General features: G+C 31.0%; 1 protein-coding gene and 1 long non-coding RNA gene across 3 annotated transcripts in view; one reads left to right on the forward strand and one right to left on the reverse strand.

Annotated features, from left to right (window-relative positions):
- The window catches only part of LOC142329741 (acetylcholinesterase-like), a 243,270-nt gene extending 222,631 nt beyond the window's left edge, over positions 1 to 20,639 (reverse strand). The window contains exon 1 of one of the 2 annotated variants that reach the window (XM_075374488.1): positions 20,469 to 20,639. The gene's annotated coding sequence lies outside the window, so the exon portion shown is untranslated. Of the gene's footprint in view, positions 1 to 19,169; positions 19,361 to 20,468 lie in introns of those variants that run through there. The other variant, XM_075374487.1, reaches the window with a different exon arrangement.
- Positions 1 to 23,555, forward strand: part of LOC142329742 (uncharacterized) — a 217,034-nt gene that overhangs the window by 156,537 nt on the left and 36,942 nt on the right. The gene's annotated exons all lie outside the window — the stretch shown is intronic.

Genomic DNA, 23,555 nt, shown 5'->3' on the forward strand with positions numbered 1-23,555 from the left:
CACATAAGCTTGAAGCTTGTGCTTGGGATATGGAAAATGTAGCGTATGAAAAATGCCATGCCTGTCCGGGATTCGAACCCAGGACCAATCTTTCAATCAGATTTTGTCCCGATTTATAAAATTAGAAATTTTCTGTCGTCAGTTTGAAAACTGTGTTCATTTGTATCTGTACACATCAGAATTAATTATTCCAGATCGCTCGGAATAAAAGGCAAAAAAAAAAATGACGTATTTCTCGGAAATATAATAAAAAGAAACCATATCTTGAAGATTACGCAGAAAAAATAGCAAGGTATCAATATATTGAATGCGGTGGCTGTTTGATTGTTTTTTCGGCGTCATGGTTGTTCCAAAAAAGTTTAACTGTAGCAGTCTCTGACAATATGAGTATAGTGAGGAGATTCCTCATCTTGTTCTCTATCATAAAGACGACCGATGTCAAATAATAGATATTAAACACCATTGTTTTATTCCCGAGCTATTTCTTGGGAATAACCAAATCTCATAATATTTCAAGGTATTGTAACAAGACCGATATAGCGGGCCTGAATAACGGATTCCTACCGATTATTATGAAAATAATAATTGGAAAAATCCAGAAAGGGACAAAAAAGGAAAACCCTTTTTGTAAAGAATAAGTCCGTTTTAAATTGTCTTTTGTTATACTGTCCGCTAAAACATCATGAACACCTGTAGTACGGTGAGAAGAAACCAAGTTTCCAAGTTTGAAATTCATGGGAACTAAGCCTCGGTCGACTCTTCTCATGCTTCGACTTAGGTCCGGTCCGACAGGTTAGCAGGTGACTTGGGTTGACAGGTTAGCAGTATAAATAGCACAGTAAGACCAGCTAAAAATCAGTTCAGCGGAAAGTTTTATTAGAACCAGTCTGCAAGGCGTTACGGCGTCGGTCCCGCAAGGGCAGTTCTGCGAGGAGAGGCTGCGAGTTGTGTGGAGTCGTACGGGTTCGGCGGAGTCTGCGAACCAGTCCAGCGAAACGTACGACGATGGGCCAGCGAGGAGAGTTACAGGTGTGAGTCTGCGAGACGTCACTCCAGCGAGGAAGGTATCCAGTTCGATACAATTAAGGTGACGCCACGAGTAAATCCAAATATACAAGAAACACTATGGGTGAGATACAACAGTAAAACTATGTGTATAAGTGGAAGAAATAATGTGATAGACTTCATTCACAAACTGTTAGGGTAGACAACAAAAGGGATTTGCAAGTGAATTTTATAAGATTGTTTGTTAATAAAAGACTAATGTTAAAAAAGGTTAAAACTAACGGTTTCTTTTGTTAATGGGCCTGAATACTCGCTTTTCCCTGTTTAGCCTCCGGTAACTACCGTTTTAGATAATACTTCAGAGGATGAATGAGGATGATATGTATGAGTGTAAATGAAGTGTAGTCTTTTACATTCTCAGTTCGACCATTCCTGAGATGTGTGGTTAATTGAAACCCAACCACCTCCAAAGAACACCGGTATCCATGATCTTTCTTTTTCCTGTTTAGCCTCCGGTAACTACCGTTTAGATAATTCTTCAGAGGATGAATGAGGATGATATGTATGAGAGTGTAAATGAAGTGTAGTCTTTTACATTCTCAGTTCGACCATTCCTGAGATGTGTGGTTAATTGAAACTCAACCACCAAAGAACACCGGTATCCACGATCTAGTATTCAAATCCGTGTAAAAATGGCTTTACTAGGACTTGAACTTTGTAACTCTCGAAGACGCGTTAACCACTAGACCGTAACCCACCGGGTTGGGTTACGGACCTGAATACTAGTTTTCTGTTTATATACCTGGGATAAATTCCGAACGATTATTTATTTTGAACTCTGTCTTATGTTTAATCTATATTTATCACTTCCTATTGACATTTCTATCACTGTTTGATGTGTAATATATTTGATGATTGTTATCTTTGTTGATTACGTTATGTATTTTCGTCCGTTTTTATGTCATGCTAACCGTTTTGATTATATTATGTTTTTATGTCATGTAACTATCGTTTACAACTATATTATACTGACTATTATTGTGGTTGTAATTACTATATTAATATTTGTGTTCATTAACTGTTTTATTATTGTCACTTATTATTATCGTTATTGTATTTATCACCATTGTTATTATTATTAATTTACCTGGTTGTAATTTGAACATTTTTAACCGATAAACTGTAATTACATAAACATTCTAAATTGTCAACAACCTCTCAATATCCTGATCGAGCCGCGCAGAACCACACGCGACAATATGAATACCTCGCTTCCCATTTCCGTTGAACAAGTCGATATAACATCCGTTTTTTTTATTCAACATAAACTTCAACTTCAGCTTTAGTAAAACTCCTTCTTTATAATTATATGATTTTATTAGAACAACAAGTCGATTAAACCGTCATCATAATTATGTTGTCAATAGATCAATCAATATAAAACATTTTTTAAACCGTATAACTCAGTTAGAGAAATGAGAATATAGCTTACAAAAAATTACAAATTTCTTACAAAATTCCATCATTTCATTAAAATCATCTTTACAAAGTGGATGAAATATTCTTGGTCGACAACATTTAAACATAGATATCTTTATAAACTTGTTTTCTTCTTCGAAAGACAGAAATCCGGTTGAAGAAGTTTTCTATAACACTACAAATTCTAGGTCTAACTGATGAGGAAAAATCTGCAATGGTTCAATTATTTTCAAATTTTATATTAAGCATAATCCCAATTTTAACGAGTTGGTTGTGGTGAATACGAAATTTCTCTTGCAATTCTTTATGGAGAACTTATTACTTTTCCATATTAGTTTTTGTTTGTAATTAAACTCCATTATTCTAAATACAAATAGCAAAATTACTGAATAGTTAAGTAGTAATTGTATCAGCTGATTCACAATTAGTAAAACCCACATCATACAATATTTTATAGAATTTTAATTTGCATTAAGGGAAAATTTACTTTTAGGAAATTTATTTACATATTTTTAAATTATAATCAAGAGAATGAATAAATACGTATTTTCTTTATACTGCTTTTTTTGGGGTCGTCTCTGATCATTATACGACCGTGTTTAATAGTGAATTTTTGGTCGGTCCTTATTTTTCTAACAGTCCTTCATTATCAAGCTGTATTGTTTCTTTCTTTCTTTAATAATTTATTATTACTATACACTGCTCCATACTAGAAATATTTCTATGTCTATGTTCTCTCTCTATATCTGCACGATTTATACCTGCAATTTTAATATATTTTTTTGTTTGAACAATCCTATTAATTTTTTCTCCATTACATTCGACAATAATCTTTTTAATTACACTTAGGGTTCATTCTTGTTAAATTTCCATAAAAGACCAATTATTCTTTCTCTCTCTTTTTCCTGTTTAGCCTCCGGTAACTACCGTTTAGATAATTTTTCAGAGGATGAATGAGAATGATATGTATGATTCTAAATGAAGTGTAGTCTTGTACAGTTCGACCATTCCTGAGATGTGTGGTTAATTGAAACCCAACCACCAAAGAACACCGGTATCCATGATCTAGTATTCAAAGACCAGTCTTCGTTTTGGAAGACCATGGGGGGGGGGGGCTTCAGGTTGGATTACTGAGTGATACCTAATCTTGCAAAACCTAGGTATTCTTCTTCTTCCCTTTATACAACATAAGTTGGGTAGGTATTCTCAGGAACAACCTCATTTTTCTGTATCCTTCCATAAATCTTCTCGCAATACCAACGGCACATCTTCTACTCTCTTCCCTATGTCTTCCTTCACCTTATCTATCCACATTTTCCTTGGTCTTCCTCTATGCCTCTTCCCATGCTTAAAATCCATTCACTCGCTCTTTGCTACCTTTCAATTCTCATTTCATTCAATTTCAATTCTCATTACATTTCCAAACTACCTCAATCTATTTCTTTTGACCCTTTCAGACATCTTACCAATCCCGACAATTAATATAACTGCGTCATTCCTCAGTCTATCTTTCCTTGTTTTTCAAATCATACTTCGTAAAAGTTTCATCTCTGCAGACTTGATTCTCGATTCCTCTCTAATTATCAGCATCCATATGTTTGCTTCATTCGTCAGGATTGGTTCATAAATGTTTCGAACATCAGTTTTTTAAATCTCTTTTGATCTTCTTTATCCATACATAGATATTCTTTATACTATTCCAAAACAGAATCAAAATAAATATTTTGATTCTTTTGAAGTTTAATTCTTTTCAAAATAACTGTAAAAAATCAACCATCCATATATTTTTTCTGACAGTTTTTAAAAAATTTTTAAACTATACAATTTTATTTCAATTTAAATTATTGTTAAAAGAATGATAAACATCTAAATAAAACTTTTGTTTCTTTTAACATTACTTGATTTCACTATCAGTATAAAAATTGCGGAAATTATTTTTTTCCGATTTCATCTACCAAATATATAAATCATTGGTTTTGTCCTATTATCAGTTTGGGTGATTTTTGGTCAGAAATTATTATACGTACTGGTTTTGATAAACCTAATAGGAAAAAATTAAAATTACATATTCTACGTGGAATTTGTAATAACGGGAAAAGCCGATCTTATGCTATGGATTATCCCATATTTTTACAAATAAAAAAGCGACTAAATATTTTATCCAGATTTTATAGAGTTGGTTCCTACTTTTAGGAGCAGTATTTCATTAAAGCACATACGTTAATCCATGCTTAATATACATTTATTTGTTATAATTTCCTCTGTGCAATAGTAATTAAATTGTATTATTTTAAATTCATATTTTTTCCTGTTGTAATAAATATCATCTTATTCAGTTTATAAAAAACAGAATTACTGGTTTTTTTCACATTCTTAACTAAACAAGGTTACTTAAACTATTGTCAATCACTGAGGAAAAAAAATCTTGATTTAAAATCGGCCAGATCAGCTGAAGATAGAAAGAAAAGATTAACTGTTAAACAATTATTAGAACAGCATATTGTAACATATTTTTTACCCTTAACACAATAGAAATTGTAAATTAAGTTAAAATATAGGCAAAAAATGTATTCTGTTTCTTTTTATTTGAAGGTAAATTTTATAAGTATCTAAATGGAATTTTATTAGCTAACAAAAAAAAAAACGATCAAGGAATGAGGTTCCTTGATCGTTCCTTGATTCCTACCTTTAATTTTTACTTCCTTGTACAATGTAAAGGAAGAATTGTGATCGCGAAAAATTTCCGTTTCCAGATTTCAACGAAAATATCCATTTTGATCATCTCTGAATGCATTTTGACTAGTTTCGGCGTGACGTCTGTACGTACGTGTGTATATATCTCGCGATCATAATCCTCGTTCCCACATTTACACGTGAAATTAATTAGTCTTCGGCACGAAGTACTGGAATGAAACTAGTACAGCTGTCAACGGAACATCCAATCCATAAATTCATTGATTCCTGTCGATTACATTACGTTCAGCCTTCCTAATCAGACACTCCGGCTTATCATTGAAGAATTCCGATAATAACATTATTTAATCCGTACGTCTGCATGTAATTATCTGCTACAAAATTATATATTTATTTATAATTTTATCAAATTTGCCTTCTATTAAGCATTGTCTCTTAACAGGATATGTTCTCCCTATGCATAAACAAACGTAATGTTTTTATCGAATCCTCCACAAGGGATAGAACAAACCAGTTAGAAAACAGCAAACCGGTTAATTTCGATTTAGACCGTCTCGTAGTGAGATTTTATTACTAAAGTGAAATAAAATCACTTCAATAAACAGAGTTCAGTTGACTTTCTTTTTATTTACTTGTATGAAATAAAGGAAGCATTGTGATCATGAAAAACTTCGGTTTCAGATTTCAACGGAAATATCCATTTTGATCATCCCTAAGTCTATTTTAACTAGTTACGTCTGTTATATACGTATGCATCTCGCATAACTCAAAAACGATTAGCCGTAAGATGTTGAAATGTTGAATTTAGGACTGTTGTAACTTCTGATTGTGCACCTCCTCTTTTGATTGGAATCGATTGAACCAAAAGTGTCCAAAAAAGCCCAAAATCCAAACAAAATGGATTTTGGACTTTTTCTTAACTGCAGTAATAAGCCCTCGTTTAGAGCGAGTGAACGATATATCGTAAGTGGTACTTACTTTCATTGGTTCCAGAGTTATAGCCAAATAAAATTTTAATTAATTAAATATTTGGATCTTACAAGGGGAAGGAACATCGATCGGTTCGAATCACACTTCTTCATCTCCTTTTGTTTTTTTTTTTTACTTTTTTTTTAATGTAAATATATTGATTTATTAACATCGCATTGTAAAACCTTTTTACGATAAATAATAATTCAATAATAACAAAAAAAAAAGAAAAATATCAGAAGTTTTTAATGAAATAAAATTTTTAGTGCTTTTCATTTAAAAAAATGGGTAAATGTAATTTAATAGGCATACAAGAAAATCATATGTTGTTCGCAAGAAATTTTTTAATATTTATTTTGAAGCGAGTTATTAAGCTTTTAAATTTATCGGGAAAGATTTATTACAACTGGTATAGATAAGTACGTACTTTTACATTATATAAATCATTCCATGAATGGGTCATGTACGTGATATGTTTATAACATGGGTAATAAAAAGAACTGAAAGAAAATGAAAATAACAGAATGGAATGATAGCGTTAAATTCGTTGCATTATCAGAGCGTCAAGATAAAATAAAAAATAAGTAAATAAAAAAGGCATGTTTTAATTTTAAAAACAGCCTATAAATATCGCTTGAAAAAATGAAAAATATTACAAACATCATGAAAGTTTTCGTATTTTTTTTAAAACCAGTATTGATAAACAGGAGGAATTAAAAACTTTAAATATCTAGGAAAAACTGTGGAATGGAATGATAAAGAAAAATTACTCTAAGAAGTTGGGCAAACAAAATAGAGTAAGCCTATAGTCTAACATAAAATATGTACGATAAAATATCAATCTTTATAATGCAAAATTAAACATTTGAATACAGTAATTCAAAAGAAAGAAATACGATTTTTAAGGAGAATATTTGATCCTACAAAGGATAATACAATAAATAATACATTTGTGTGTATATAAAATCCGTCCACACAAAATGGTACATCAGAAACCTAAAGAAAAAATGAAAATAATGCTTGAGGAGAGATTGGTTTTTATGGGTCATATTTAAGGTGATATAGAATTCCCAAGAAAATCCTTCACTTTTATCTGAAAAAAAGTTGCCAAGTATTGCATGATTTTCCCGACAATTTATTGATATTTATTACTAAAATAAGATTTAGACATCAAAATTTCTAAATTTCGAATAAAAGATTGTTTGATTTTAGGGTCTTTCTTACTACTCTATGTGGTAAATTTAGGAAATGGTTTGTATAAAGAAGCGATTTCTAAAAAAAAAATAGATAATTGTTTAAAAATATTGAAAAAATAAAATGTAACTTTAATTTTACTAGTGCTTTATGTTATGAAGAAAAATACAAAAAAAAATTAATAATAAAAATTAAAAGAGTTAGAACTAAACAACAAAAAACCGAATAATATTCTTTAGAGGTAGGAAACAGATTTTAAGAAAGTGTTTTCTAAAAATATTCATATTTAGGTTAAATTTGACAATTTGCTTAACTAGTATAAAGAGTAAAACAAAAAAAAACATTTTTTCAAAAATCTTTTTTGCATTTTAGGACTGGGGACCTATAACTTAAAAAAAAAGTAGATATTTCTTGATAGCTCTGTATATGAAGTATAAACTCTCAAAAAAATTGTGAAATATATTTAAACCGATGTGAGATAGAAGTAAACAACAAAACACATATTACCTTAATTTTAAAACGTAAGAAGATGATTTTTGAGAAAAACTTATTTTAATTTTTTTATATATGCATTGTAGGTAACAATTCTGCTTCAATAAAACTTCCTCTAAAATACGTCAGAAAAAAATCAAAAATGTTTTTTTATTCACGGTATATATCCCATTTCTTTTAACGAATTATAAAAAAAACAGTTATGATCAATGTCCCATATGCAGAATTATTTGAGCCAAATTTGAAGAAAATCGGTTTGCTCTATTGATAAGCCCATATACGCGATACTTATACTTTTATATACGTACGCACATACATACATACATACATACAAATGTTACTTGTCTAGATAAATTAATTAGATCCTAAAATATAATGATTTGCAAAAAATACCCGATAACCCAATTTGACATGATCGACATAATTTTTCTTTTAATATATCTATTCTAGGTATATTTGCCAGGAAAGTAAAAGTAAACGTCGATCTCCGTGGCGGAGTAGTAGCATCTTAACCTTTCATTCGGAGATCCTGGGTTTGAATCCTTGTCAGTCAGGCATGGCATTTTTCCATTCGCTACAAATTTCCATTCTTATACAACAAAATGACCGAAGCAAATCGATGTCCGTCATCTCAAAAAATAAAAATTAAAAAAAAGATAAATTTAAGAAATACTTAAAGAGGAAAGGAAATTTTGGATATACATCGGGTATTAATCAAGATAAAAAACAAAATAAATTTCAGAAAGAAAGCTTTTCTACCAAGAAGAAGCTCCAAAAATAGGAGTGGTATTAGAAGAATTTAAGAAAAAGACCTGCGAGTTATTTAAAGGTACTGACAAGAAAGGAAGGGGAAGGTAATTAAGAAATGAGTTAAACGCAGTCCACAGTTGGCCTAGAAGGAAAAAATTTAACTAAGTGAATAAACTAAATTATAATTGAAGAAAATATGTTAAAATAATTAATAATACTCGTAATAATATTTTATTGCATCAATTTTGATTTACATAACACAGTATCTTAGAAAGGCATTGGAAACTTAAACTACGTATGAACTTCATATAAAAAATAAATAACTAAATAAATATAGAGTGTCCCATATAAAACGCAACCCAACCTTATATTGGTATTGAAATAATAAAAAGGCATGTGTAAATGTAAATGTAATTTTTATTATTACCAACCATTACCTTACATTTAGAGTAAATGTTGGAAGCGGCCGCCATCTTCTTGAATACAAGCTTAAATTCTTTTTACAGCGTTTCTTGCAACTTTTTTAACTGTTCGTGGTTTGTTGCTGTAGGCTTTTTCTTTGAGGTAACCCCGTAGAAAAAAATCCGCCGCAGTCAAATCTGGAGATCTTGGTGGCCACAAGCCTCGACCGATAACACGATTACCGAAGAATTCCTCGACGAAATCAGAAGTTGAACCTGCGTAGTGCGATGTCGCACCGTCATGTTGTAGCCGGCAGTGTCTGTCTTCCTCTTCCAAGAGTGCGATGAACTGAAATAAAATATCCTGATATCGTTCTGCATTAATGGTGTACTCGAAAAAAATAGGACCGATTATTTTCTTCGGCGATATCGCGCACCACACGCCCGACTTCTGCGGGTGTAATTGTTTTTCGTGATAAACGTGGGGATTTTCAGCGCTCCAAATTCTACTGTTTTGGCTATTTACGTAGCCATCCAAATGAAACCGTGCTTCATCTGTGAAAAATAACGAATCCATAACATTAATTCCCTCACGCAGAAATCGACGGAACCGTTGACAGTATTGTAGCCGTTTTTCTTTGTCGGGTTCAAGAAGTCGATGAACCGTTAAGGTCTTAATTTTAATTGTTTGGTCGCCCGATGAACAGTTGATTTAGACAAATTAATTTCGGCAGACAAACGTCTGATCGATTTATTTGGCGAGGCGAGTAATCGGTCTTTGATTTCAACACTCTCGGTCTTTGTATCTGTATTCAACACTGACGCAGATATTTTGTGTTCCTTCTTATTAACAGAACAAGTCTCTCTAAATTTTGCAACTAACCTTAATACTGATGTTTTGTTAGGAGCCGGTTTATCTGGGTACTTATGGCAAAACAAATCTTGCACTGCAACCACTGATTTCGTACTGAAGTACGACTCAACAATGAAAACACGTTCATCTAGCGAAAACACCATCTTGTCTCTAGCAATACACTGAACGTTATGATTGCATTGTTGTTACTATCGGTAGTGTTCTACTGCGTCGCCTCCATGTTTAGATGTTGGACGAGTCCATTTCAGTAACGAGTAGAGTAGTAAGCTTGACTTTTGAAATTTCATAGATGAGTGATTGATGGGTTTCGTTTTATATGGGACACTCTGTATTACAGGAGATAAAAATTAAGAATCCCTTCGGCACGTCGGAAGGCGGAGATAGATTTCACCGGTGCTAAATAGGGGGTAAAAAAGATTTCCACCCTAAACTTAAGAAAAACTTCAAATTTACTTAATACGACAATGGTTGCATGTGAAAAGAAGTATCACATGTTTAGCAAACGACAAGCCCCATCTTTTTACAATTCCAGCAACGTTTAGGTCATCCCTTGCCGTAAGGGTTAGTCATATCAAAAAGGTTTCAGACAAAAGTTTTAGGTAATGTTTAGAGGACTATCGATGACTTTAAACCGATTCGACACTGTGCCTATTAAGGGAAGTATTTTTTTTCCTTCGAAACCCCATTTTTCCACCCCCTGGGCCGATGGTTGGTGATATCAAAGAGCTTTACCTAGATAAAGTTTAGGTCTTTTTCAAAGAATAGTAGGAACTTTAAATGAATTCGATATTTTACCTAATAAGAAAGTTATTGCGATATTTATTTTCTCGAAAAAGCCCCCTATTTCCACCCCCATGGTCCGATTTTGCCCATTAACAAACTCGATCGATAGTTTGGGTCGTTATATTTTATGTATCAGTTTGAAAGTGATTGGCGTAAAATTACGGCGGTTATCTTGTCTACAAGAAAATGAAATATATATAAACTTTTGAACTGACGCTGGTTTTGGAGTCTGGGGGATATGAAACACGAAGATATGTCGAAATTTTCTGAAAGTAGAATCATGGTACCCATTAAGGTGGATTATTAGGTAATTTCTTATGAAATCTACCTAAAAAACACGACTGCCCAAAAAAAAAAAACATTCCACGTTAACATAGAATAATTCCTAATGTAGGATAATTTAAGAGCGTTCCGGTGACAATTTTTTTATAAAGTATAATTTTTTTCAATTTATTTAAACATATATTTATAGTCTATGACCCTGCCGGCTACGTAAGGATTCCAACTCGGGGTCATACATCTAAATCGGTTCAGTCGTTGAACTGCTACGGTGGAACAAAAATGCATAAACCCTAAATATCCATTGTACTCCTTTTTGGACAGTATTGTAAATAAATAAGTAGAACTAGTACTAATAAAATAACTGGTTTCCAAGGCGTTAATTGAAAAATATTTGATTAAATATGTAATTAAAACGTAAACCAGATTTCAGAAATTTTGGCTATATCATTTAATTAATAGCTGTATTTCTTCCCTATCTACACAGTAATGCCTGTTTTTTTTTTTAATTTATAATTTTTAGTTTTGCAGCTTTTTTTTTACGGTCCGGAAGGACCAATTAGTCATTTATGTTTAGTCTTTTTTATCTTCCAATACTCTTTCATTTTCCTTTTCCGTTCCTTGTCCAAACCGTCCCCGTTTTTCTCTTTAGGCTTTTCTGCAAATTTAACACCGGGCAAGTTGTTATAATTTCCAGAACCTGTTCTGAGATCTTGCAGTGCAATGCCTGCTTCATTGATATCTTGAAGCATCTCAGTGAGCCACACTGGTTGCGTTTTTAGCTTTAGCAATCTTTCCAATAGTTGTTTACTTTTCCTTAATTCCTCCAAACGCAAGAGGTGGCCAAAGAATTTTATTCTCTTCTTTCTTATATATATTCCAGCTTTAATTATATATGAAAAAATGAGGATGTTATTTTATATTTTCTGTATGTTTTGAAGAATTTTAATGATAATAAATTTTTATTAAAATTAGAGTTTTATCAAAGATTTTCTTTCAAGTCTGTTTTGGTACTGTATAAGAAAATATACTTTTTTCATAAATTTAATAATACAAGGTAATGAATTATTTGTCAGGAAAATATATAAAGTCTCTTAAGTAGATGGTTTTTCCTCTCAAAAAAAAAAAACTCCACGGAAATGTCTGTCTCTCATGATTTCAAAAGGTTAAACACCTTAATCTGACAGTTAGGGGACGTCTTAATACCGCCAACGCACGATAGTTTTTTTTTTACTGAATTCTTTTTTTTTAATGTAAAATAAATGTTTAACTTACTGCCATAAAAAATTTCTGAAATGTTAATGAAATCTAGGATTTATTGTCGGTAAATTTACACGGTAAGCAAAATTTTAACCCTTTCTTCAGTGATAAAGTTAAACAAAATTACTGTTACCTGTAAAAGTTTAATCGTTTATATTTATTTTATTTTTTGTTTAAAAATTCGATGACTTGTTAAACCACAAAAATATTATTTTAATTTACGGCAAAATCAATAACCTTCTAAGGTACTCTGCCTTAATTCACTACTAAACATAAAATAGGCTTTGTATAATATTTTTACATAGGCTATTTGAAGAAAAATTAATTTTTTTTTTTAATTTACTTTTACTATGTAATAAAAGCAGATTGAAAGCCCGCATGGTAATAATCTCATAAAATAAAAGACTGTAATAATATTTCAAGTCGATATAAATGTTTTATAAACGGTAGAAATACTCGATATTTACTTTATTCCTTAATAGGAATAAAGTATCGATGTAGTAATCTACATACTAATGGATGTACCAAAGGACAATAAGCACCAATGTTTACCAATATTTAATGTATCTCTATATTCTTCACTATATATATATATATATATATATATATATAGTGAAGAATATAGAGAGATTTTCAGTACGGCTAAAGTTTGCCTCCAGGCACCCTGGTGTCTGTACAGGTCTCAATATGTTGAATTACCAAACGAGTAATTGCAACTCTACAAATCAGTTATATTACTTTTCAGTTCATCCAGCGTATGAGAATTGTTCTTTTAAACATATTATTTCATTGATCCCCGTAAATAAAAATCTGTAGAAGTAAGATCTAGAGGTCTCGTTGGTCAAATATGATTTAAAATGTGCCTATCCTGGGATACTTCACCATGCAAATTTAAAGAAACGTTGGTGGTACGGGCGGGTGATCAATCTTGTTGAATGTACGCTCCAGCAATTTTTTCATAATTTATTTAACCAATGAAAGACCAAATCATTTCCCTATAAGTGTTGGTTATTTCTGATGCGTGGCTTACACACACAACTTAATTTAAAATATTTGTCTTTTTACTAAAATATAATATTTTTTCCTTTATTTAATTCAATGATTCTTACTAAAGCGCGCGCGCATACCGTATTTAATTCGAGCGGGTGTGGCACTAACTCACAACTTAAACAGAACAAATTTTGCTTGTTCGGTTGGCGGACTGCTGTAGCCACGAGGTGTAACGCTCGAGGTACCAATTCAACCGGGCGATCGAGTTCGAAATCCTGCCCGGCCGAGTTATTTCTCACCCCTTTAAATATTACTCATTTATTTAATTCTATCGCTTATCTGTGACGTCACAACATAGCAGTCGACTACAACAGCATTTTTTGGGGTAGGAAGCCAGTTTGAAAAAAGGTTTTTTGCAAATTATGTTATTTTTAATTATTAACAAATGTGCTTAAGAAGAATATGACCTTAATTAGGCGAAATCTCGAAATACTGAGGGTGACCGTGCTCTACAGTCTCACCCCTGGACGTTTTTAATCGAAAACTTAATGGAATCAATGCCCCATATATAGAGTTATTTGACCAAGTTTGGTCAAAATCGTTCCAGTAATTTTAGGGATGTAAGGTGATTTAGAATGCGACACCGAAAAAACATACGGACATCAGGAAAATTTCGATCCGGTTTTTTGGTTCCTTAGGTGTTAAAACGTTAAGTCTGGTGAAAAATGCATAAGCCCAAATTGGACCGATTACAATACTTTCCCTAGTAGAGCTACAACGCTATCTAGATGGGAAAGTAAAAATTCTATGTTTGTAGACATTTGTAATTTTGATTTGGGACGCTCGGTTGAAAATTAAGTTACAGAGAGGACTTCACCAGGTTTTTTCAATTTTTTGATTACATATATTATTCGTTAACATTTATATACAGATGACCTATCATTTGGGGATTTTATTCTGAGAATCAGATGCACACCAATTCACAATGAGCAATAGAGAATTGTTATCGAATTCTTAAATTTGTTATACCTGGCTTTACAGAATCAGTTTTAGAGAATAATGTCTGTTTAAATGACTATTTTTTTATATCAGTAAATACAAAAGTTATCATTCTCAGAATTTTTACATTTGAATGATCTTGTCTTGTAGAATTTTTTAGAATAAATATTACGCTATATACTCTTTTAATTACTTTAATGTACTTTAATTTCAAATAATTTTATTCGGGAAAATATTTTACAGGATTTGTATTAAAGTCATCTACGCTTCAAGGTCAAATAGTTAAACAATTTATCCTTAAGCTATTAAGGAATGGAATGAGAATATGATTACGTGTTTTATAAATATCCATTTAAGAAATAAAATTTGATGTCATGGGTTAAATAAAATTATAATCAATTTATTAATTAATAATATAAGATGAAATAAATCGGTTGCGGTAGCAGTTGTAATTTGCATAGATTAAAATGTAAATTAAAAGCATACTAAACGGTATATTAATGATTTTTAATTTAAGCGATTAATTAGCCTTGTGTAAATAATTCATAAAATAAATAATTAAAATAAAAAGAGATTTGAATAAAATATAAAAATGATAATCTCGACAAAAGAGAATTTATTAATGATGAGTTAATTATATCAGTATTTATTACAATAACTTTTCAGGTATTTCAATGTCATACTTGACAAATGTAATTTTTAAAGATGTCAAAAATGTTTCGCTCTTATCACAGCCATAACATATAAATTTAATAAGATTTATTTAATAAAAAAATTACAAATTTTTTTTACGCAATTTAGAATTAATGAAAAATAAAACGATTTACGAATAATAACTATTATATTAATAATTTGTCTTTTGTAATGGGTGAGTTTTTTTAATTTTTTCTTTACGAGTGAAAGCTTATAAAGTGCCCAAAACCTTTAAACCTTTAATAAAGGTTTTGGACAGAGATGGATTTTATTGCATATACTTTTTAATATGTAGACAAAATGCATCGTTTATGGAAAACTTCGTACTACCTTACTTTAGTTAAGGAATCAGTAGAATATAGTTTTAATTTTTTATACAGATGATGCAGTTTATTTAACTGTGAAATAAAGCGTCATATTCGGTATAAAAATAGTAATTTATTTGTATCTGCAACTAAATCAAATATTATAATCATTTAGAATAAATAGAGAAACTTTCAGGTTACGTTCAAGTGTTATAAGCGATTATATCTTGAAAGAAATGATAGTTTAAGAGATGGAATGCAGTACTTCATATGACAAAAATAGAATTATTTAGAGAAAAAGGACATTAATATCAGTATTAATAATAATAATAATAATAATAATAATAAATTGTACTGGTAAGGAAACAAGCGAAAAATCAGTTTGTCACTTTATATGAAAAATGTCGTCATACCGGGATTCGAACATAGAGCCTTCTAGAAAAATGCAGATACTACTACTACACATACAACTCTCCGTCACACAAAGTAGGAGGACAAATTAAAAAAAAAAAAAAAAAGGAAGAAAAATGAAACTTTCTAATGCATTAAAAAGGTGAAATACTTAAAACACAAGAATTTAAGATCTACTTCAAAAGTTGAAGATTTTTTCTGTTGAATAAGAAAAAAAGAAAATAAAGCTGATTGTAGTGTAACATTTTTCTAGTGTGCTTGGAAATCACCAGCTAGTATATCATCTTCTTCTTCTTCAGTCTCCCCAGGTAATGACCTATTACAGCTTCAGTATCTCATCCTAGGTTTTCTGATTTGTCTCATTCCTATAAGATGATACTCCGTTCTACTTCCCGTTTCGAACACATGTGCTGCACTTCACTTCACGTTGTGATTTCGATTCTTATAATTCGATATACGATCAAGTGTAGATATTACTCCGAGATCCGTTCGTTTACCTTCATTTCTAAACTTTTCTTATTTTGTAACATTTCTGAACGGCCTGAGAAATCTTAGACTGGTATTTGCTTCGAATTATAAAACACATGAAATGAGATTAGGAAAACGGAAAATTAGGAGATGAGGAAGTCGAAGAATAAATCAGCATTACATCAAATTTACTTGAATTATACAATGAAACTGAAAATGAATTATTACTTAATCCATGTTCGTACTTTATAGAGTCAGTCTTCTGCGTAGTTTATATGTAGGAGGTATAGCTAAATATTTATAAATAGGACGCGTAGATTTGAAAGTCGTAGACCAAGTCCTAGTAAATTCAATTATTTTTACACGAATTTGAGTAATAGATTTTGGATACCGGTGTTCTTTAGTGCTTGGGTTTCAATTAACCACACATCTTATAAATGGTCGACCTGAGACTGTACAAGACTACACTTCACTTACACTCGTATTATCACTTATTATCATATACATTTCATCCACATTCATTCCCTGAAGTAATACCTGACTGTGATTCCCGGAGGCTAAAGCGGAAAATAGATAGGATGCGTAGGTATAGATACAAGTCATTAGAAATTTATGTGTAGACTGCCTGAAAATGTTCAATAAAAAAAATAATAACGGTCAACAACCGTAGGTTCTTAAGGAAAGAGTCCAGTTTGCGTGTCCAAAATCCAAATTATTTTGGATTTTGGGTATTTTTGGTCAATTCGATTGCAATTAAAAGTGGAGGTGCACAACTAGATGTTACAACAGTCCTAAATCCAAAATTCCAACATGACCCATGGCTAAAAGTTTTTGAGTTATGCGAGATACATACGTACGTACGTACAGATTTCACGGCGAAACTAGACGAAATGGATTCAGGGATGGTCAAAATGGATATTTTCGTTGTAATCTGAAAACCTAAATTTTTCGCGATCACTATACTTCCCTTACTTTGTACAAGAAAGTAAAAAGAGGTAAAGTTTTAAATATTCAACATAATTTAAAGCATTTAATTAAACCGTAATTATTCTATTATTTTCTTACATCTGTAGATCTCTCAAAACTAAAGTCGTCTACAAAGAAATTATTTTGAAAATAATTCATTTATATATATTTTAACTAGCATCCCCGTCCCGGCTTCACCCGCGCTGTATGCGTTTCTCGTCGCGGTTAGAATATATTTAGCAGATCAGGGCAAGCGAAGCGAGCCCTTCCCGTCTAGCCAGGGTGCTTTCTACCCTGGACCACTCTGTGTTCATTAAACTCATGCTTGTGAGAATAATAATCATAAATAAAAATGAATCTGTTCAATTTATAAAAACTATTAATGTATTGTAATTTTTTCAGTGCAGCAGTTTACGCATTACATAATCCATTAATTCGTTTGTAGATTTCCCGTCACGGATTCGCTTGTAAGATACATTATCAGAATTACAAACATGAATTAAGATTAAAATGTAGCAAATCTCATAATGATTGATTCAGTAACAGTAGTATAAAACAGCAAAAATTACAACAAAAAAAAACAATACCTTTTTTACCCCTTAAAATATTAAAATTCAAAAAACCCGAAAATAATTTTTAGACATTTATCTGAAAAGTATTTTCAAGCCAAAATTGAGTGAATATCTCTTTTAGTATAGACAGAAATGGGAAAAATTTGTAATCATAGTTGGAAATTTTTTACATTTTTTCAAAGTCGAATAAAAAAATCTAAGAATTGATTTTTAGATGTTCACATAAAGATTACACACATCAATAATCAACTTGATATCTTCGTTTGTTTCAGTGAAATTCGAGAAATAATAAAACTTAATGTTATCAGAATTTTACCCTTTAAATTCGGAATTTCAAAAAGTGTAGAAAATGGTTTTTAGATAATCATATGAAAATATGATTATGACATTTCATTCGTTACTGAGAAATTAATAAAATATAAATTTTATTCTTACTCCATTCTAACCCTTTAAAATCGAAATTGCAAAAAATCCTTTCTTATTATGCATTTAAACCGTATGAACATTTCATCAATTTATCTTTAGTAGTTTTTGCTGGATGTTGATGAATCAGTCAGTCAGGAAAAGTTTCTTTACAGGTACAGAGAAGATATATATATATATATATATATATAAAACAGGAACGAAAAATATTCAGATCCAATTGTCGCTATACAAATAATAGAAATAAATATAAATAAGTAGATAATATTCCATATTATAATTCTTCAGGTAAAAACAACCATTTTACAATATTATAATATTTTTACTTAAAATAAAACAAAATACAAATCAATAAACAAGAAATGCACTTGATAAAACTTCACATTGAAGGCGAAACGTTGTGTTATTTTTTTGTATTTTGTTTTATTTATAAGTAATAATATAATATTGTAAAATTGTTGTTTTTCCCTGTAGCATTACAGTATGGAATATTTGTGATCTAAATATTTTATCTGCGTTTTTATATTTATTATTTGCGTAGTGACATATTTGGATCTGAATGTTTTGTGTTCTTGTTATTTTAACATTCAATTTATCATTTATTATATATATATATATATATATATATATATATATATATATATATATAAAAGGTCCTCATGGCCATGTTATTCCCCAAGAACATTTTACTTCCACGTATGTTCAGATGGAGAAGTTCCATCACAGACCAATGTATCCATCACATAGCAATAAATAACAGTAATTTAAACAGTAATTCTGAAGTTTTATTTTTTTAATTTTAAACTGAATATTTGCAATAACCTCTAAAATAAATACAGTATATATTCCCTAAATAATATTACTCAAATTTACTAATATTCAGTAAAATTCTACAAAAATAAAACTTTTGAAATCAATCGAAGTAGGGGCTAGTTGTATTGTTTTTATTGTGGTTCTAGCTATTCGGTAATTTTTTTTATATGTAGTATTTGTTGTTATCGGAAAAGGAACTTATGTTTTAACTACCCAGGATTTTTACCGATTTGAAAATAGTTTTCTGGTTGGGACCGCTTATATATGTTTATTCTTGTATTAAAATTTCCAAACCAAGAATTTACCGCATTAAAAATGTATTATTTTATAAATAATTTATTTTATTTACCTTTTACTTTCGTAGTTGTAAATTTTGTCCTGATATCAGTTTGCTCCAAATATTAACTAACGTCGGATGTCCTAGTACGTAGTAGCGCTGCTTATTGTTCCCTCAGGATGTTTTGCATATAAATATGGTAGTATCGTTAAGCCTATGTAAATATATGAGACGTAAATGTCGCGACACAAAGAAACACCGTTTGAAATTGTAAGTTAGTCTGGAGTGAAATGACGTTATAGGTTATGTTGTGTACCGTCGGGGCGTAAGTTTTTTTTTTCGGGAGTGACGTGTAGGGGAAGGAGAGTAGTAGTAGCAGTAGTAGTAATATTATGGGAGAAGGGTTTGTTGATGGAAACGGGGGAAGAGTGGCGGGGTTACATGAAAACGGTATGAGTTCTTATGTATCAGAAGTCAAGGTCACCTGTTGTAGTACGTTGGAAAATAGGTAATGGAAGGGGAAATTCAAGAGAGAGTAATAAGGAGGAGAAGATATCAAGCTATGTGGAAGATGTTTGATAATAGAGAACGGTCGAAGGAGGGTAAAAGATTTATCTTTCGTTACCGCTCTCTCGCTTCTTCGTGTCTCTCATTCTCTCTTCGAGTTCTCTTCTCCATCTTCTGTTTCAGTCTTTCCGCTTTACCCCACCCTATCAGACCGCCATTTCCCTTGCGCGCCACAACGTTCCACTTCCTCCTTCTCTTGCCTTACAAGAGGTAGCGAGTAATAATGCTGTCTAGTAGGAATTACGTGAAACTTAGGTTAGGTTACGTTCTGGTTTTGTTAGCGGGTATACGCTGCATTTTTTCTACGTAATCGACCTTAATTACTCTATAGTAACTTTTTGTTACATTTAAATTAATAAAATAATATTAATTAAAATAAAATTTAATATTTCCGTTAAGTACTGAATTAAATTTTACTTAAATGCAGTGGCGGCTCTAACTAAAATTATGGGGGGTGCTGCTCCAGAAATTTTTTTCTGGGCCTTTTCAAGGCTGCGGTTAAAGTTTTCTGTAAAATAAAAGAACCGAAAAATGAATCAAATGGAATAGCTAGAAGCAGGATAATAATCTAATTCTACACTTTATCACATTCAAGAATATGGTACACAGTTTTTAAGCATATTGTGCTTAAAAACAGTTTTCGATTTAACCGAATAAATAATAAAATGCCAATACAGATAATATTTGATAGTATTATTATATAACTTAATAAAATGTCCGCATAAAAACACTATAATCCAGTGGTGACTAATTTAAATTTCTACATACACAGAAACAATTACATAATTAAATTTTACTAATTACCTTCTCTTTCGCCCTTCCAGCGTGTTTTTGAACAAATTTGGCAATCAAATAGCTCTGCCCTTGCTTTCCGCCATTTTCTGATTACTACTGAAAAAACTACTACTACTTCACATTCCTTCCACCGACTAAACTAGAAAAGGGAACGAAAGAGGAACGTTCCTTACACACGCGGAGTAAAAAAAAAACTACCTTTCACCAGCATGCGAGGTTCAACACTGGGGGAGCAACAGTGCTGTCTCTCTCTCGCTAACCTTGCATGCAGCTTCCTATTTGCGCATGCGTACAACAGCTGAACACCACGCCGCTGGAACTCTGAAGCGCACAGTTCCATACAAAGATTTTTGTACCTTTTTTATAAACTGGGGGATGGCTACTGACGGTAAGTTTAAGGATTTTGTATATTGTACAAGTATAAAGAAAGAATTAAAGAAAAAAATACTTATATTAAATTTTATCGATAATATCAAGTAAAAATAGGGGTGCTGCAGTTCCACAATGCCTATATGCGAGCCGCCACCGCTTAAATTGTATAAACGTTTGAGAGTAATTATAGTAGTTCTGTTACGTATCATGCATAAAATTCTCTTACTTTTGATCTTTAAAAAGAATTTTTATTCATTTGAAAATTTCATTGAGAATTTTGTACCAGTCAAATTACTGAAATTTTTAAACTTATTGTTTAATCTTTATACTCGCGTTTGAATCACTTAACTTACTTTATAATCGTAAATAATTAAAATTCTATATTTAAGTATTCGTATGAAATAAACTTGGAATCAACAGAGTTAAAATTATTGTGAAAATTATAAATGGTCGAACTGAGTCTCGAATTGTCTACCTTCCAAAACGGGAGGTAAGCAATGCAGACTGCCCGCTCCGACTAATACAAAGTTATAATTCATATTTTTAGATTTTTATTGTTAATTAATGTATACTGAATGCTATAATTTAATTTTTAAATAAATTTGTTCATATAAATCTTTTATTAATACTATTTCATACAATATTAACTAGATAATTACTTTATTATAACCGGGTTTCTGCTGCGTAATTTTTCATTACTATTTTTTTTTTTTTTTTTTTTTTTTGGAAGGAAATCCTCGGTTAAAAATATTTTTTTTTTATAAATAATGTTTAGATGTTAATTTTCTTGCTAATTTTTTAAGAAAAAAATGAATGATTTCCAATAGAAAGGGGAAAAACTATCGTTGATTTATCTCCAAGTACATTCCCTGTAATGTTTTAATTTTTTAATTATCAGCCTTTTTTCATTTTTTTTTTATTTTAAAGAAGGTGGAATTCTTGACCCAATTTTTTATTTCTTTTGACAAAATATTTCAGATTCGTTATATATTTTTTTTTTTTTGTTTTTCTCTGTTATAATATTATGGATAAAATGTTCGGAGAAGGTATCACGATAATTTTCTCTTGAACAGATATTACGAAATAACGATTTAAATAAAAATTATTCAATTAAAAAATTGAGTTTGAAATTAGTGAACTGTTTTAAGTAGATTTCATAAGAAAGCTACCTATTGTAATGAGTACCATGATTCGACTTCTGGAAAATTTCAAAATATCTTCGCGTTTCACATTCCCCAGACCCCAAAACCACCGTCAGCTCAAAGGTTTATATATATATGTATATATATATATATACATTTCACTCTCTCGTGGACACGATAATTGCCGTAATTTTCTGCCAATCACTTTCAAATTTATACATAAAATATAACGACCCAAAATCTCAATCGAGTTCATTACCGGCCAAAATCGGACAAGGGCGAGGAAATGGGGGGGGGGGGCTTTTTCGAAAAAAATAAAATATCGCTATATCGCTATAATTTTCTTATTAAGGAAAATATCAAATTCGTTTAACTTTCCTATTATTCTCTAGATAACGTCCTAAAACTTATGTGAGCAAAGTTTTTTGATATCACCAACCATTGGCTCAGGGGGGGTGATAAAATGGAATTTTGAAGACCAAAAAAATCGTACCTCCCTTAATAGGCACAGTAACGAATCGATTTAAAGTGGTCGTTAGTCCTCTAAACATTACCTAAAAATTTTGTCTGAAACAATTTTTGATGTGACCAACCCTTACGGCAAGGGATGACCAAAATATTGCTGGAATTGTAAGATGGGTTTGATGTTTGCTAAACATGTGAAACTTTTTTTCACTGCAAACATTGTCGTATAGAGTAAATTAAAATTTTTTCTTAACTTTAAGGAAATGTTTTTTATCCCCTACTTAGCACCGGTGAAATCTACCTCCGCCTTCCGGCGTGCCGAAAGGGATTTTTTTTCTTTGCAGAGTCTAGCCAGACCGTGGTGACATTCTCTATCCTACGCCTCTCACATTATATTAACATTTCGTATTTTCTTTACGTATACTTCGCCTACAAAGTAATTATTCTTTTCGTATTTGAATACTTTCCCTTTCATGTTTCTTCTAATTCATCCATCAGCTAAGCACTGTTCGTTAATATAATACCAAAATATTAACTCATAATATAAAAAAAAAAAAATTCTTTTGTTCTGTTACTCTATTTAGTAGACTTTCCTTCTTAACGTAATTGACCACCATGCCTTATTTTTAGAGCTAGATTCTCAAACTCACAAACAAATTTAAATAAATCTCAAATAAGAGATTAAAATTAAATCAGTTAAATTATTTGATTTTTATTTATAATAAACTATTTAAAATTAGTTTCATAATTATTATTTATTTCCTATGATCATTCTTGTAGTACTTACGGACAAACCTTTAATTGCTTCTTGTTAATTTTTACTACCTGAAATTTTAAATATTTAGTAACCCCGGCGTCATTACATCGATTAAAATACAGTAAAACGTACGTACATTTTAATACAAATATCATTTCGTGAAATTTATTTCTTTTTGTTCCAGAAGTTCTTCATTCTTTCGGACTGTTTAGTTCTTTCTTCAGTAAATTTCCCTCTTAGGTTTTTCTTTTCACCTATAGGAACCTTCAATTCAAGAATTTCCTTTCTCTATTCTTTCCATCTTGAGAATCTTTCTCCGGAATGTATTTGTTCATTCGGGCCGTGTCCATTTAATTCACT

This window comes from Lycorma delicatula, chromosome 9 (assembly GCF_047948215.1).
Source record: "Lycorma delicatula isolate Av1 chromosome 9, ASM4794821v1, whole genome shotgun sequence".
NCBI lineage: Eukaryota > Metazoa > Arthropoda > Insecta > Hemiptera > Fulgoridae > Lycorma > Lycorma delicatula.